The sequence below is a fragment of the Strix uralensis genome, chromosome 3, assembly GCF_047716275.1.
Source record: "Strix uralensis isolate ZFMK-TIS-50842 chromosome 3, bStrUra1, whole genome shotgun sequence".
Taxonomy (NCBI): domain Eukaryota; kingdom Metazoa; phylum Chordata; class Aves; order Strigiformes; family Strigidae; genus Strix; species Strix uralensis.
Window position 1 is genome coordinate 108663461 of NC_133974.1, and position 11665 is coordinate 108675125.

The window sequence follows — 11665 nt, forward strand, 5'->3', positions numbered from 1 at the left end:
TTGTCAATGAGGCATCACTTCATTTTCAAGAACATTGATTTTCCCCTCTCTCTAAAATTGGGTGAGTGCTGAATTGAAAAAGGAAAGTTCCAGATCGAAAATATCAGAGAGGAAAGAACATTATTGATATCACAGCTCACTATTGCTGTGTACCTTGAAATAAGGGATTTTGAATGGTTAACAAATTGCATGTCCTATTATGAAAGCTGCCTTGGTAGCAGAAGCCTTTAAAATGGTATTGTTGAACGACTTTGTTTTTAAGAAATTGTAAGTCCTTATTTGCATAGTAGTCCAACAAGTTCATCAACTCAGCTCCTGTTTGTAAGAAATCTAATGCATTTTATTAGCACTCTGAGCAATTCATAGGCCTGTGGGTTGCAACCTATAGCACAGAAGTCTTTCAGGTCTGACTGCATGATAACTCTCAGGAATATACTAGTTGACTGACAGTTATCAGCATTACCTAGTTTTATTCACATTCAGCAAGTGAAGGGGGAGACAATGGTTAAGGCAGCCTGTAAAACAGAGCTCCCGTAATCCTCTGATTCAGGTCAGTGAAGTTAATTCACTTGAGAATCTGTTTGAGAATGAAAACTAACATAACTAATGCTGGTGCCTGACAAGTGATCACTCATTTCAATTACCAAAGAGCAATTTTTGCTCTCAGCAGCACAGCAGGTTGAGTTCTGGCTTATAGAAACACTTTGTAATAGTGGATCAAAAATGCATTCATTTTCATCTGGAATATTTAATTTATTAGGCAAGTTGGGGTTGCACGGTGGTATAGCAATTCCATTACATTTCCAGCTCATAAAAATGGCATTTAAAAGCAAAAAAAGACATGCTAGCTATTTGTTATGCTAACAGAAAGTTTGGCTGAAATCTTGGCAAGTCCTTAAGGAGACGTTGTGGTTCTGTTCTCCAAGTTCTGAACTGTAGCTCCCAAGGTGGGACTGGGTCATTCACACCAGTGATGTGCAAAAGCCAGAATTTCTAGGGCTCTTTAAAATCCTGGGGTGAAGAACATAATTGATTTAGAGTTGGCTTGGTTTGGGTTTGGTTGTTGTAAAAGCATTTAATTTATTGGAGGAATTGCAAGTCCCTTCCTATCTCCGTACCAGAAAACACACTAAAAACAACAGCTACACACTTTTAATATAACCTATGTTGTGCTCTGGCGCTATAGTAACAGTAGAATTGCTGTTAATTTTTTATATTAGATTTACTGTCTGAGGCCAAGCTGTGATAGATATCAAACAACTCAATTCTATATTTATGTTCTCAGAAAACAATTTTGGTTTCACAATGAGACCAAACTCCTTACTGGGTTATTTGTAATTTGAGAATATTCTGCCTAAACCCTAATTTGGCTTTCTGGTTTCCAAATTCCTTGCAGTCATTTGAAGAGGGAAAGGTTTATTAATACTCACTAGAGACAAGAGGTGAAAAATAAGAAAAATGTTAATTTCTGGTTATAACTTTTAAAAATATGCTGTTCTTGAAAATGTTTTCTCTACTTTGTTGCTCTGGTAGTATCTTGGGGAAAATCTGGTGGTTCGTCTTCAGAAATGAGTTAATTGATGATTAGGCTGATGTATCCAGGGGACAGACTCACTTTCCTGCTTGTTTTATTGCTGCTAAGAAGTACCCTGTGGCTTGGAAAAGGCAAAAGGAATATGCTCTACTGCTAAAACCGCTAAAAACTTTAAAAATTTGCAAAAAAGCACAAAAACTGCAAAAAAGCTATAGATGCTCTGATAAACCTGATAAAACATGCTAAACCACACTAAAACATACAAAAATTGCTTAAAACACTACAACACAGTAAGCCTGCTAAAGCACGCAAAGCACACAAAACCCACAAACCCACAAAAAACTACATGCACACACAAAAGCAAAAAACGCAGAAAACAGTGTAAGATGCTACAACATGCTAAATCACATAAAACGTGAAAATCTCACAAACCCCACCAAACCGGCAAAAACTGTAAGAAACACGAATGCTAAAACTGGAAAAAAAATATTCAGAAAATGATAAAATTGCAAAATTGATAACAACTAAAAAATGCTAAAAATGCTAAAAAGCTGAAGATGCAAGAATTCAGTCTGAAGGGACAATTCAGTCCCTTCTCTGAAGCATCTGGAGTATCCGTCAGTCTGGAAGTAATACCCATTTCTCTATACTGCAGCCACTTTATTATTCTTATAGCATAGAACAATTATTTCTGTAACATAGATAACTTTTACTAATAACATTTTGCTCATACACTATGCACTACTACTAAGAATCTAGGGGGCTTTCAACTTCTATTAGTGTTATAATAAAGATGTGACACGCAGGAATGGTGCTGGCCTCTGCCACACTGGATGAATTGGCCAAGCAAACAGGTGTATCCCTGTAGCTTACTCCAGCAGCTACATTACATCAGTTCTTATCCCTGTTTCACAGCTGGAGATTCAAGAAGACAGAGAGGTGAAGGTCAAACAGTCTGAACTTTGAAACAGGTCTCTAAAACTACCTTAAAAATTCTGTCTTACTGGTTAGATATCTGCTGTCTGCTTGAGGACTGTGGGTACTTGTGATCCAGGTCATTCATCCCACGAAGTGATGACATTTGACATTCCATGGATTAAACAGCAGGTAACGGAGGAACTAAACAAAGTCATCAGCTATCTCCTAAGCTATTGCTATCACTATCAGCTATCCACTAAACAACAAACATTCTCTGAGACTTAAAGAATAATGATGCCTTATCACTTTTTGCATAATTAACTACTTGGTTTTAAGTTTTTAATGTAGATGTGTGGTCACATAGGATGTGATATTTTTTTAATCTTTTTTATTTCATCACTTATTGCCCTGCCACTATCACATGCTATGTTCCCGTGGAGTGTAATCCTTGCGTCTCTAAAATATTAAAACCACTTGAGACACAAGGTCAGTGTTGCCACGCACACAGTGAATACTAATGCAGATGCTGTGCTTCACATTCCAGACTGAGTGATGAGTCTTCCAGGAGGAGGAAGGATCAGAAAACCTTTTAAATGCTGCACAAACATTGATACCTTTATTATAGCGTAAATCAAATCAAAGGAAACATGTTCAACAAAACTTAAGAGTTCATTAGGGGTTTTTTTATTAATTAGGAAATACCACATAGGAAATGTAATTTTATTTTAAGATCTATATTAACTGCATGTCTAAATGCAACTGTACGGTTTCTGTAAATGTGATGTATACAGAGTGAGTAAACTGTTGCATAAAAAAGGGGCTATATAGAACACTTGTGTGAATGGCAAAATCCATACACGAGTTAACATGTGCAACAGACTGTGATTTATTTCTTGGCATGTAAAATTGCATATGTGGAGTTTAGAGTTGCCTGGCAAGCGTCAGGAGTTACTGGTTCCAAGAGCTGCTGTTGTACTTGTGTATTACCACAATATCTGGGCATAATTCATAAATATTTCATGGGTTTTCATGGTGTCTCACTGAACTAGAAGGACCTGGTGATAAAAGTATAAATTCAGAGTCTGTGCTCTGCAACCAGGAGGAAAGAATAAAGATGACAAGAGAAGCAGACAGGTAATCAGACTAAATTAATTGATGGAGTAGAGGCAAAAGCCCACTTAACAAGGGAGAAGAACAGATGGGCAAGAAGGGGAATTTAAAATGATAAATAAATTTGTTCTGTCTTTCCATATATGTTTCTTACTGGTCATCTGAGTTCCAAGAAAACACAATTCCAAGTGTGGAGACTGGGAAGCCTGCAATTACTCAGAGCACAGGAGCAAAATAATTGTGGCAAGTAAAATCCTGAACTGGAGCTTGCTGATTTCAACTTCTAATCAGACCTGTCTCACAGCACAGAATAAATGATAATTATAAGCACTGCAGGAGCTTGTTGCTGTCACGACTGAATTCTGATCATTCTGTATCTGTTATTTAATTAAATTTGCTTATAAATTCCACATTACATGACATTAAAGATAAGGTTCGAAGTTGTTCTTCATTTGGTTTCTTTTCACCTTTTAATCCATCAAAGTTTCTAAGCCCAAACTGCTCCATTATGCTTTCTTCCCTGAAAAGCAGTTAAATCTGTTATTATAACAGCCTGCTCCTTCAAACTCATTCATGCATTGAAACAAAGGGCTGAGTATTCCACAGTGACTTAAACTTTGACTTGTTTTTATTAAGTGTAATGGATCTGATTAGCTATTTACGGAGGTAATCATATGGCCACTGTTGCACAGCATCTGAATACCTGCAATAGTACTAAAATTATCATACAGGATTTCCAGCCTTTGGGGACTGTGTTTCTGGTTTCAGATTTAACAGCTCAGAGACTATACAGAAAACGTGTGTGTACAAGCATCTCACATGTTCTTTCCCTACTAGGGAGAAATCTGTAGGTAGAAACTTTGGGCAAAAGAACAGTTCAGAGAACTGAATGAGGCTCAGCTCTGCCACTAATCTGCACGGGGCTTCTTTTTTTTTTTTTTTCCCCTTTATTTTGCAATTAACTTCAACATAGCCTGAATTTTACTTAGAGAATGGAAGGGACTGAGCAGTGGAAGTGACCACTTCTGTGGGAGTTCTGTGCTTCTGTGCAGCTGTGGTTATTTGATGCTACCATTTCTTAGCTTCTTGAGTAGAAGCTTTAACATCCCAGATTTCCCTTTGTTAAAAATCTTGAATTATGCCCTCAGTGGTAGTGTTGAGCCAATATTTTTTCTTCAAAAGAATTCATGTACCTTTTCCTATTATCCTTTTTCGCTGGAATGACTTGGAATTGTTTTATACATCTTACAGTTTTGGTGTCTTTATCCCTAACACAAATTGCAAATGATCAGTTTATGGTGTTTATATGGCTTAATAAAACTCTTTTTTTTTTTTTTTAAACAGAAAAACATATCCTGACACATCAACTAATTGAAAATTGGTTTCACATATAGGTCATCTGTTGTAAAAACTATTTCCTAATATTAAATCCAAGTCTGCATTCCTTATTCTATATTTGGTGCTATTTGCTATTAAAGGCAGTTTAACAAGAAGAGAGCTGATAAGAATTTATGATGGTCTGTGAGAAATATAGTGAGTTCACAGTGATTTAGCATATTTTATGGATTTCATACAGTACATTCTGCTCTTAACTACAAAGGCTCCTTTAAGCAAAAATGATCTTTAGTCTTAGCTTTCATCAATATATGACAATGCAGTGGCTCTGAAGAGCTTTACACACTTCTGCTACTGCTCTGCGTGTTCATGTTCATATTTTAATTGGCACTGGTCTGCACTGAGATACCAATTGCAGTTGACTAAAACCAATTTATATATGAGATGTTAATACAAAAGCCTGCATTATTTTAATTAATGTGGTATTTGCATACCTAGTCTTCCTAAAACAAATCCTTTGTTGTATCTTGCGTTTGGTTTTAGAGAAGTACAATATTGCATCATTTTAAGCTTCTTTGTTGAAGATAGCTGCATAATTGTAGTAATATATTGTCCTTTTTATGAGCAAAAAGGTCCTTCTTTAAAAAGGTGAATAAAACAATTAAATAGAGGGATTTAAATATATTTATTAAATAACTGAATTCAAAAAGGATGAACACAACAGCTCAAAAAGTTGTTAACAGCTCAAAAAGGATGAGCGCAACTTAACTTCAGTTCTGTCTCTATTTAACTTCACTTTCAACTTGGTCATGTCTTCTGTATCCTTACTGAATTAGCACTGTGGCTTCCTTAAAATCTGTCCTGTTCAAGTCTGGAAAAATTACTCTTCTATTTCTAATGCCAGTAAGACACTCATCCTTTTCTGCTTAACTTAGCATAGAGACAGTTTTTTCAGACCCAATTTTTTTTTTTTTTTCAGCATTACAATTCATCACCTTTCATGTAAATTTTGTTCTTTCTAATTTACATTATTGGAGGCTGAAGTGATAGTCCTTAGCCACCGGAGAAATTTTTATTGCAGGGTGCATATAACATAGCCAGAGCAAAGAATTCATGTGTTCACATGATTGTAGGGAAACGAATGTTGTTATTCTGCTGAAGTGTCACTTGTTAATAATTCAAGATAGCAACAGCTGAAAAATAACTGTATAGCAGTAATAAATCAAAGTGGAAGGAATTTCACTACTGAGACAAAATGAGGGCTAATTTTGCATGAAACTAGCCCCATAGTAGCTCTAAGCTAACTAGAGCATTTCCTTTTTACTGTCGAGATATACAGTCTGAATAAAGTGTGTGGGACCAGACCATTGGTATGGCACTTCCAGGCAAACAACCGCTGCACAGGAACAGGTAATTTGGTAGCACATCAACAATGATTTCCCTGCATCCTGAGACACAGAGCACTGTACGTCATGGCTGGTTCCCAAAGTGTGAGAATAACTTACAGCATGGCAGAGCAAGCTGTATAAGAGGTAAAGGGCAGGTGCAGCACTTCCCACTGTGCTTGACATCATGTGTGTGTGAAGCCAAGCAGTGGAGACAGGCAGTGGGTGAGGAACAAAGCAATTCCACCTAATGAAGCTGCTCTCCCACTGATTATTGGGAAAGTGATGCTGCAGAGCACTTGGATGTATTTTTTTTGTCTGGGAATACTTGACAGGAAACCAATGACTTTTGCACTTCTGAGGTAGTAGTTGGTATTCTGAATAGCCTAAGAAGCACAACTACAAGGAAAAATTTTCTAGCTGTTTTATTTTGAACAAGCATATACACACGTGCTGCCTAGATACTTCATGATTAATTAACATCTTGTGAGTCTGAGACTCCTTAATTAGACTAACAATTTGAAATTGCATTCAACAATGCAGGATACAGTTTATATCAGAAATGCCCATAGTAATTATTAAGAATGTAAAAGAGATGACCTAGACGTGATTTAACTAAAAATTTTTCAGCAAAAATAAACACTCAATGTTCTTGTGAGATGAGAAAAGTGAGTCCCTCATCACTCTCTCAGTGTGTGATTTTATGCAAAACTGGTCTGTCATGCTAATTCAAGGATTAGTTCTTGCTGTTCAGCCTCCCTTTGCTTGTCCTCCACATGGTTTCGAATAATGAAATCGTCTAACAATATACCTGTAATATTAGTGAGAACATATCTCAGATTTCTACATAGAAATAACTGCATCTCAGGCAGTGACCCATGTATACACTTACTGAACCTTCTAGAGGAAGCACCTCTAGCACATTAACTAACAACAATTTACTCAATACATTAATCATAATTATTTTTTTAGAACAGGTTATGTTAGGTTATGTGATTAAGGGTTCATCTCCATGACACAAAGAAGCATAGAAGCTCCATGGTAGATGGGGGAAGCCCCAGTAACCTTACCTGGGGGTATGGGATATGTTATGGGATGCAGGGAAAAGCTTTTGGTGATTGTACAAGACCTATGATAGGATATTTAGGAGAGGAACCAAAGGTTTGAGAAGGGACAAGTATGAGAAAATAGAAATATAAGGAGACAGCCACGTGTACGCTCATCTGACTGACCCCTGCACCTCATCAACGTAGTCTACACCATTTTCTCACTAAACTCTGTTTCTGAATACTGTCCTGAGTGAAGGGACTCTCTGCTCTTCATGTATGTGTGTGTGTGTAGGTTTAAATGCCAGCAACTGGGGTGGGGACCATGGGTCACAGCAGGGGCCCGTGTGTCTCTGTGTCCACAATGGGAGACATGGGAGAGATGAGGGTCCGTGCCCATTGTCTGGGTGCGTATGTCAGGGTGTGATCAGTAGTGACTATCAAGCAGGACCAGTGACAAGCAGGATAAGAGGCTTGGGAGCCGGGTTTCAAGGTGGATGTAAGTCTGGGTTGGATACTGGAGACGTCAATGTCACAAGGTGGCTACTGGAGGGACCAGGAGGTCCAAGCCAGCTACTGGTGAGACCATGGGGTCTGGGGCTGACTGAGACCAGTTTGTATGTCTATGTCTGTGTATGAGGCAACTGGAGCTGAGAGGATCCAAGGGCCAGCTACTGGGGCCATGCTGTCCATGTATTACATATTTTCCATCAATGGACCTTCATCCTGATCAGCCAGAGAGGGAGCAGGATGAGGACATTGGTGTCATCTGTGTGTGCGTGAGTGTTTCTGTCTGGGGTAACGTGTGTGTGTTTACCCTCTACTAGCAAGAGAAAAAAGCAGTTTCTGGTATCTCCTGGTTACCATAAGGTGAGCTTTCCTATACATCAGGTACACTGAGTACTGGCAGTGAGAGGGAGGAGCTCTGAGGCAAATATGTAGATAAATAAAAGTAAGATACCTTGTTTGTTCTGGGCCACAATTAGACCATTTCAGGGTTCCTGTAAAAAAATATTTCTTTTTTGTATCTTTCCTCCTGTTTATCTGTAAATATTGTTATATATGTTCAGCTGTTATTTGAATAGCATTCTGTTGTTTGATGTTTTGATCCTGTCCAAAGATGGACTGTAGTTAGTGTCAAGAGAGGGATTTCTTACCGGCACTCCACATGAGCTCAGCTGCAGTTTCAAACACACAAAGGATGCAGCTCCTCAGCTTCAGCAGAAAGGTAGGCAACACGCACAACTCGTGGTGGCTAAGCTGCTGCAATGCAGTCCTTGATATATCTCTGCTTCCCTCCTTCAGACAAAGTGGGAGTTGTGCTCAGAAGAACGTGTGATCTAATGGTCTTCTGCTGACTGAATACAGATGATACCCTGGTATGATTACAGTTAATGGAAATACAACACAGTGCTTAGGCTTTGTTTTTCTTTTTTAAGAACAAGCTACCCTGATTACAAAGTGGATTTATATAATATTCAGTGAGGAGTTTCACTTCAGGAATCCTGGATTAGTTTCGATGACTAGCTTGTAGAAACCAATGTGACATTTTCAGAGAAAAGTGGAAGTTTCAGAAGTTTGTTTTGATATAGAGTTAAAATCACTACTGGAACTGTGTGTGCAGCTTCATCAGTTTTATTTCTACTGGATGAACAATAGAAAAGATACTTCTTTAAACAATTTATTGCAGTTACCATCCTGCATTATCATCATCATTATTAATACCAAACAACTTCATGTTCCCTTAGATCCTTTCCTTTTCCTATGGATGATCAATGCCAACAGCAGTGGTGTTTTTACTGTACTGTGAATACGGTTTACAAATATAAAAATTTTTCATGATACCACTTTCAGCTTGAATCTTCCAGCCCAGAGAAATGAGAACATTGATGGGCATGAATAATCTTATCAGTGGTATATATCTTTGTCAGCTCAATATTTTTTCAGTGATCTTGAAATGGAAATGAGAAAAAATTCTGTATGCATGTTTGTATTTATGCATTAACGGGTGACAGTGTAAATTATTATTTAATATTTCTGTTTAAGACACCAGACATTTAATCATCTGATTGCCCAGACTCTTCCTCAGTATTCCATCAAGTTTATGAATAACCTGTAATGACAGATGGCAAAGGGCATTTTGCGACAGTCAGTGACTGACTGGAGTTGCTGAGGGATAGAGGCAAATAGCTACATAACCATCTGTAGGAAATGGACAATACTGACTTCTCAAAATAAAATCTTTGGCTAACAACTTATTAAATTTTCCTTTTTTCCCCAATTATATTTTTTCCTAGGTTTGGTCTTTCAGAACCTTTTGGAGTGTTATGGAATGAAAGTGGTATACTTCCAGGCCAGTTAGCCAAATATGCCACTTTTAGCATTTTTCACCAATAGAGAGTGATGGAAGCCATTATAATCTGTGGATTAACAACATTTTACCAACGTGTTGGCAAAATACTTTTCTGTGAAGAATTTCAGAGTTATATGGAACACATTCATTGTCTTAAAACAAAATAGCAAGAGCTAGGTCAGGTACCTGACTGCATATTTGTTGACTGCATATGTGCTTCTCCCTTCTGGCTTTTTGAAAGATTAGAACATATAACATTTAAGTGGAGTCTAACATCAGTAGCTTGACTAGCAGATTATTGTAAAAGCCATGCTTTTGGAGAAAATTAATCTTTCTTCTTTATTAATACTGTTTGAAGGGTCTTCTTTGACTTCCCTTATTAGGTTCTGGACTAGTCTTGCAGAATGCTAGAAATTCAGTCTCAGTTAAGTCTGCAGAGCTGCCACACATCAGCATTTGTCATTACATCTTAAATGAAACTCAAAAGACAAAATAAATCCTGCAGAAAGCAAAGGCATTGACAGCCTTGTCAGTTTACTCTCTCCATGATGCAGTGCCACACTACAGAAATTGTTGAAGAAGTTGATGAACTCATTTACTATTGGTTTTACTCAGCATATCATGGAACAGTTTTCACCAAAAATTGAATGGTTTTCATGAAAAATTAAATGGTTTTCACCAAAAATTAACCTTACTTCACCTCTCAATTGCGGGATTTTATTGCTGCAATGGCTGCCCTCTGGTCAGAGGTCAGTATGTATGAACCAAGGCTGGCGCTACAGAAGCCGTGTGGCACGGCCCATCCGGGGAGAGCCATTAGCCCTCAGCACCTGGCAACGGCCCCCCAACACAACCCCCCAACGGTCACTGCTAGTGGCCAGGGGCCCTGTGCCATCCAGCCCAATGGCTCCCGGTTGGAGGTAATGGCCAGGTCAGCAGATGGTGAGTGGAGCTGGGGGGGTCTGTCTGCTTTTTGGGTGTGGAAAGAAAGCTTGCACGATGGATCCCGAAATGTAGAAACATTAAAGTTGATGTCTGCTTCATGATTACTGCTAGTATAGCTGCTTCTGTATCAAAAAATGTTTTGCCTATATAGCATTATTAGTATATGTGCCACCTTGAGGCACAATTGCAGTCTTTTTGGATCTAGCTGTTATGGGTAAAGAGTTTATTACTACTCAGTTGGAGCTTACACTTCCACAGTTGAGCTAACTGTGCCTGCGAACTGCCCTGATCAATTCTGTGCAGAGTTAGCTGTTGCATTGGTTTGAACCATCTGTTCTGCACTGAATAGATTGAGGAACCTGCAGGTGATGTCTGAAAGCGCATTGATTGTGGGAATATTAGCTACTACTTCAATGGTAAAAAGTGGTGAGGAAAGAGCAGCACTTTGTATTCTTGGGATGTGAGTGGATGTACTGGATCTAGTAGGAGTGGTTTGAAGGGGTACTGTCACCATGTGCTTGCAGCTGCCTCAGCAACCGATTCTCACAGCACTTCCCTGCTGAAACTGTTTTAGACTGTTCGAAACATAGTTTGTAAAGTAGTACTACAAGGGGGAAAGTGCCACTTCTCAACATAGGATGCTTTTATGTTGCCAAAAAAGTAATGTTACCTGATGTTCAAAAATAGGCTAAACATCGACCTTAATATTAGATCATAATTCATCAAACCTCTTCAAGACATCATGAAATTTAAGGTATGTTCATGCTTTACCATCTTTCACTTAATCTTTAATCTAATGAGCACAGTGACCTCCTGCCACTGTGGATACAGATAGATCTAAAAAAATACTGTGTAGTTTCAGAAGAGATCTCAGCCATTGGGATAAGACAAGTCCTCCTTCCTTCCATTTCCTAATTTTAAGATCAACTGAGTGACCTGAGCCCTGATGCACAGGGCTACTTATGGATCCTAGAGAAACAGGAGAAAAAAACTGAGCTCAAGGGATCAGCTATGCTTGCAGCCTCATAAAACTATGTTC